Raw genomic sequence first — 6,646 nt, forward strand, 5'->3', positions numbered from 1 at the left:
AAGGAAAAGAAAGAAAGAAAAAGAAAGAAAGAAAGAAAGGAGACAGGGAGGAAGAAAGAAGAGAGAAAGAAGAAAAGAAAAAAAAGAAGAAGAGATCAGGGCCAAGTGGTCAACCAATGACTTTTCTAAATTACCAGGAAAAGTGTTCAGAGAATTAAGAGGTTTTGATTTCCAGGTGTTCAAGTGTGTGAAACCGCTCAGAGACCGCATCAAAGGAAAAGCCCTTCTGTTCTCACAACCACAGGTCTGCTCCGTTGCAATTTGGGATTGTATTTCTGAAAGAGGATACACTTCAGTAACTGAAAATGCAAACATGCCAACAGACATATACTTGAGAAATGTGAACGATGGTCTCCATGTTTTAGCAGCCACTTTTACTATTTACAACATGAGTCTTTACCAGGCAATGCAAAATGAGAAAATAATTTCTGAGATGACACTATTTTCCTGGAGTAAAAGAAGAAACTTGTAGAATTCTATCTCTCATGGAAAAAATAGCTCCTTATTAAAACAAAGGCACCTGGGTGGCTCAGTCGGTTAAACGCCTGACTTCAGCTCAGGTTATGATCTCGAGGTTTGTGAATTCAAGCCCCACATCGGGCTGCACACTGACAGTGCAGAGCCTGCTTGGGATTCTCTCTCTATCTCTCTTTCTCTCTCTCTCTCCCTCTGCCCCTTGCCCACTTGTGCTTTCTCTCTCTTTCTCAAAATAAAGAAATAAACTTAAAAAGTACAATTTATTGCGAAAACAAACCCAGTTCTCTGACATGTTGAAAGAAGAAGCATCTTGGAGGCTGTTCTACGATATTTACATATGCACACGTAGCCCCACCTCTGTGGTTAACGGGCTTTGGGTAAGCTTTTGCCATCTCTGGGCTTCCGTATCTCCAATTGTTGTGCGGGCATTGGGCTCTGTATGTCCAAGGACCCTTCCTGTTCCAACAGCTTATGACCCTGTGATTAAGAGCAGGTTGCTCAAGTGAGAAAGCAGTTGAGGGTTAGTAATGGAGAAGGTTTTCGTACAGGTTCCTTCTGCCTTTGTGACATCGTGGGATCCCAGCAGGATAATAGCAGGAGGCTTCATCAGGCCTGAAGACTTACTGATTATCAGGTAGAAGACTCCTTTGTCTGTGTCCAAGTTGGAAATACGTAGTCTTCCATGTAATAGTGGCTGAGCCACATAGGATTTATTTCAGGGGCTCTCCTTATTTTAGGGGGTAGCAATGTACAATGATCTTCTCAAGGGAAGCTCCAGACAGCTTGCAACATATGTGCAATCTCTGGTATTGCATTAAGGAGAGTTGATCCTGAGGGATTCTCATCTTGGTGTCTCCATTTGAAAAGCAAGGGAGTGGAATCAGAGGTACGTGAGCAAGTTAGCAGTGAAAGTTTCATAAAAACAGTGAAAACACAAGAAAGGACGATAGTCAACCTACAAAATGAAGTGAAAGACACGTGTAAATCCATGAGATGGCATTGCCAGATTTTTCTCCAAGAGCGGGGCATGAATCAGGACTGAGGAGGCAAGGATGGGGGAGGCAAGGTTGGCTTTAGAAGCAAGGAAAGATCTTCTCAGTAAGATCCTTCTCAGTGTTATTTTATTATGTTCCCAGTATAAAGAACGATCAGATCCCAGAACCTCACTAAAGCACCCATGTTATAATAATTCAATGTTATCTTCTACATGGAAACAATAAACTCAAAATTTTCCTCTAAGTTTTGCTTCAAACACAACTATCCTTGAACTCTTTTTCACTCCCTGAGTTATAGATTTTTCACTGTATTTGTGAGAGTGTGAGAGCCATATGGTTATCATGAGAAATGGAAGAAAAGTCTTGTTACTGTACAATAACAAATGAGATAATAACCCCACAACTTTATGCAAAATTTTGTACATTTTCTAGATCAGTGGTTTGTAGAATGTTAACAAAGCTTGGTGAAATTTTTTTAAGTGTTTATTTTTTTGAGAGAGAGTTGGGGGGCGGTAGATAATGAACTGGGTAAGGGCAGAGGGAGAGGGGAACAGAGAATCTGAAGAGGGCTCTGTGCTGGCAGTAGAGAGCGCGACGAAGGGCTCCATCTTGTGAACCCTGAGATCATGACCTGAGCCAAAGTCAGACGCTTAAGCGACTGAGCCACCTAGACATCCCAAGTTTGGTGAAATCTAACAATTGCTATAGTTATTGCTTTAGATGTCATGACGCTACTATAGTCTGCTGTGAATGAAGAACAATCTTGGAGGAAATACATATTTTGGTTTATTATCCTTGACTCTTTTCCTATGCACAATTGTTAGTTGTTTTTAGAATTAGAGCAACACTTTACTGTTGTTTGGAGGACGATGTCAGATGTGACTTTTATTTATTTATTTATTTATTTATTTATTTTTTGAATTTTTTTCTTTTTTAATGTTTATTTATTTTTGACAGACAGAGAGACAGACCACGGGTGGGGGAGGGGCAGAGAGAGAGGGAGACCCAGAATCCGAAGCAGGCTCCAGGCCCTAAGCTCTCAGCACAGAGCCTGACGCGGGGCTCGAACTCACGAACTGCGAGATCATGACCTGAGCCGAAGTCGGACACTCAACCGACTGAGATACCCAGGCGCCCCAAGATGTGACTTTTAAAGAGTCCCTGAGCTCCTGTATTAGCTGAGATGGCTCAGGGAAGCCGTTTGGTTGTAATGGGAACTGACACTGTGATGTGCTGACCCTGTGCTCGCACTGTCCTGTGTGGAACCTCCTTCAGTCCTCAGCAACCCTATGAGAAAGATCTGGTAACGTTCCTGGATCGTGCTGTCAGTTAAGTGGCTGAGCAGGAATTCAAATCCAGGTTTTTATCACTCCAAAGGCCTTATGGGGGCCCCTGGGTGGCTCAGTTGGTTAAGCATCTGACTTCAGCTCAGGTCATGATCTCGAGGTTCATGAGTTCGAGCCCCGCATCAGGCTCTGTGCTGACAGCTAGGAGCCTGGAGTGTGCTTTGGGTCCTGTGTCTCCTTCTCTCTCTGTCCTTCCCCTGCTCATGCTCTCTCTCTCTCTCTCTCTCTTTCTCAAGCAAACAAAGAAAAACAACAAAGGCCTTGTGGTTTTCATCATTCTCCTATTCATTCATTCATTCATTCATTCATTATTCATTCAGCAAACCATTTTGCACACTGGACATGGCTTCCTTCCCAGGAAGCTTCTCATCAATGGAGAAGTAGAAAATTCAGGACACTTACAAAAGTCATTCAGTCCCCAACAGTGATAAGAATCGAGTGACCTAACTGAAAGAAACATCACAGATTGCGTCCTTGGGCTCCTAGCGCAGACCTTGCTGAGGACACAGATGCAGGAGACAAGTCCTGTATAGACAGTGGCCAGGTCCTTGGGAGCTAGAAAGGCGTGGGTATATGTTTTCGGGGGTGTGGCATAGTGGGAGGGCTTCTGTTCAGTGTCAGTGGTGCATTTCCATACAGTGGATCCCAGCAGGTGCAGTCATACAGCCCAGCACCTGCCTCATTAACTCGGTGTATCCTCAGGCTCGCTGGCAAATCCCTCTGTCCTTTCCTGGCTTCATTTCCTTTCTTCACTAACACTTTGTGGCCACATATGCATTTGAAGAAATACATAGAATTTGGTTTAGAGGCTGGTCTGGCCTCTGTCAATAAGACTATATATTTACATTCTTCCTTAAGACACCTGTTTTTATTTGCCATACTAAAAATGCTGTGTTTCCTTTTTTCTTGGTAATGGATGGTAAGCGTCGTGTTATTAAAATGTCTGCATTTGTATCTGAAAAAAAAAACCCAAAAGCAACAATTAGTGAAATTTTGACACTTATTAAAATAGTACACATTTGTTCTCCATTAATGAACAGCTTGGGGTGTGAAGTCCATACTTTCTTCCTGAAGAATTCAAGCTCATGGTGGAATTTGTCAACTTAGTTTGAATGACCATGTGGGCAGCCTCTGCCCACATGGGCGACTAGATTGTTGATGCTTAATATCACCTTTCTTCACTGAATGAAATGTCCCGTGGGTAGAGCCACTCACGCTGCCAAGGGAGGCCACCAGGACGAGCCAGGACAGGAGCCACATTCTGCCAGCACTTGTCAGGAGAGGTGGTTGAATATGGGGCTGATCACAGTGCAGATCTGGTGGCTGTCGCAGTAAGAAGAAGGGGTGCTCTGAGCACACAGCTAAGAACCAGAGGAAGAGACCCACAGTATTTACCCCAAATCATCCTGCAAAATAGGGCTGGTAACTCACTTCATCAGCAGATTTCTCTCATTACTGTGTGATTGTGACTATCCAATGATATAACTGTAAGGAAGCCATTTTCCTGTTAAAAGACTGAAATCCTTTACTGGTTTAGAACAGAGAGGGAGGGGCACCTGGGTGGCTCAGTGGGTTAAGCGTCTGACTTTGGCTCAGGTCATGATCTCACAGTTCATGAGTTCGAGCCCCGCATCAGGCTCTGTCCTGATAGCTCAGAGCCTGGAGCCTGCTTTGGAATCTATGTCTCCCTCTTTCTCTCTGCCCCTCCCCCACTCATGTTTTCTCTCTCTCTCTCTCTCTCTCTCAAAAATAAATAAAACATTAAAAAATATAGTAATTTGCAGCAGAAGATCTATGTCTGGATGCAGCAGAGGATCTATGTCTGGAACCTATGTTCTTAAGTAGGATACTTTTTCTCTTCCATTTAAACTTATTATAACATAGTATGTATGTGTAACATACATGTTACATACCACTCTGTAATAATAATGTGCCTACATGTATGTGCACACAGGTATGTATGTGTCTGTGTGTACGTATGTCTCTCAAGGCTCTAGAATGCACGGTTGAGGATTCATCACAGGAAGTACCCTGAATGTGCTTGCTCAGTACTGCTCCCTAAGATTCATCTATTCACACATCCGTTCAGCGAGTGGGTTCCGAGGCTGCATTACCCACCAGGCACGCGCAGACCCTGGCGAGGTCACAGAACCGCACACAAGGGTTCTCCTCCGGGCACTTGTATCCCAGCAGCACCAGCCTCCGTCTGCCTTCGTGTGGTGCAGCACCCGGCCCTCGAGTCCCGTCTGGGACCGCAGTCGCCTGCCCTCCCTCCATCCCAGTCCCCTCGTCATGCGGCCTGTGTCACCCAGACTCCCTGGAAATCTCAGGACGAATTGCTGAGGGTCCCTGACACACTCAGGTTGCTCTCCACAAGCCCAGACAGCGGCTGTCATCAGGAGGCGATCCGGTCAATGGGAAGCTGGTGCAGGAGGCTGCCATGGAAGCAGGGGCATCATCCATGCAGTTTCTGAGGTTTCTGATTTGTCTGGAGAATATTTGTCAGGTGGTGGGAACATCAATCCCATGAATCCATTTCTGGATAGATAGACAGGAGTAAATGGATAGAGACATAGGTGAGAGATGGAGATAGAGCTAGGGCTAGAGCCAGAGAAAAATAGAGATAGAGATAATGACATAGACACAGATACGTAGATAGAGATTGAGACGGAGACAGAGACAGAGATGTGGACACAGGTATATCTTGTGCAGATAGCAATATTACAAAATGAATCAAGGAAGGGTTTTTTTTTTTGTGTAAATGTCCCAATTATTTCCTTCTAAGAAATGGAGGCAGAAGTGAAAAGGACAAGAAATACTGATAATTACTGCCAAGTCCTTCCTCCAGGCTGCACGTTAAGCATTTGCATTTCTAATCTCATAACCTCACACCATCCCTGGGGTGGGTGTTGGCATCTCTGCTCCACAGAAGAAGGTTCTGGAGAAGCTCCAGCTCACCTCCTCCTCTCACTTGCACCTGCTGGCTCCCTGGGGTTGATACAAATGCAGGCTTTTGTGGTTGTTGTTTTAGTACATTTCTCATGACTGTCAGTCTGTCTCTGTGCTCTGGAATTTAAAGTTTGGTCTACCGGATTCAAACAATACTATTTTCATTACTTCATTGACAATTATTTTTGCAGACTAGTTTATCTTTTTTAGGCTCAGGAAGCTTCATGGATTACTTTTGTAAAAACCCTGTATCTTGCCTACACAACTCTATGGAGTTACTACTTTCTAAACAGGGCCTCCCTTAGCACAGAAGTCTCCTTTTACTAATTAAAACACTGCACAACCTGGACAGAAAATTAGAAAAAGGCACTTTTTCCCAGGCTGACGCAGCCCTGCTCACGGCATAGAGGGTGGTGGGCATGGGATAGACTGTGGTCCCCACTGGTGCCCCCTCCCCCCTCATGCAGGCACCTTGAGCAGGGTGCAGTGGTTAGAGCAAACCCAGGCTACATCTCTGGTGCGTGGCAGGGGACGGGAGCGTCGTCATTGCTGAACTCACACGTGTCATCTCTTCCTCCTTCTGATGCTGGAGGAGGCACTAAGCTTACGAACTGAAGACAGTTTCCTCTGGTTTAGAACAGCCCCTTTCAGGCTAGTTCTGTCTCCTTTGTCCCCTTCCTCATCCTTTTGTCTCCTTGCCTCCTGCTCACCCCAGGATGTCATCACTGCACCCGGGAGGAGAGTTAGTTCTCACAATCTCCCTGCCGCCCTCTTCCAGCCCTTGGCCCCACTCTCTGGATTCAGCCTCTCCCTCTGAATTGTCCTGTGCAGTACCAGCCCCGAACCCACCCCTACCGACTCACAGCACGGCTTGGGATG

At 45.2% G+C, this 6,646-nt stretch overlaps 1 long non-coding RNA gene across 1 annotated transcript; it reads right to left on the reverse strand.

Moving 5' to 3' along the window:
• Positions 1-133: 133 nt before the first annotated feature.
• Positions 134-1,052, reverse strand: LOC122206058. Its single transcript, XR_006196354.1, has 2 exons — positions 755-1,052; positions 134-275 (listed from the first exon to the last, which is right to left on the reverse strand). It is a non-coding gene; the product is annotated as an uncharacterized LOC122206058 (long non-coding RNA).
• Between the last annotated feature and the right edge of the window lie 5,594 nt (positions 1,053-6,646).

The sequence above is a fragment of the Panthera leo genome, chromosome A2 (assembly GCF_018350215.1).
Source record: "Panthera leo isolate Ple1 chromosome A2, P.leo_Ple1_pat1.1, whole genome shotgun sequence".
In the NCBI taxonomy this organism is placed as follows: Eukaryota; Metazoa; Chordata; class Mammalia; order Carnivora; family Felidae; genus Panthera; species Panthera leo.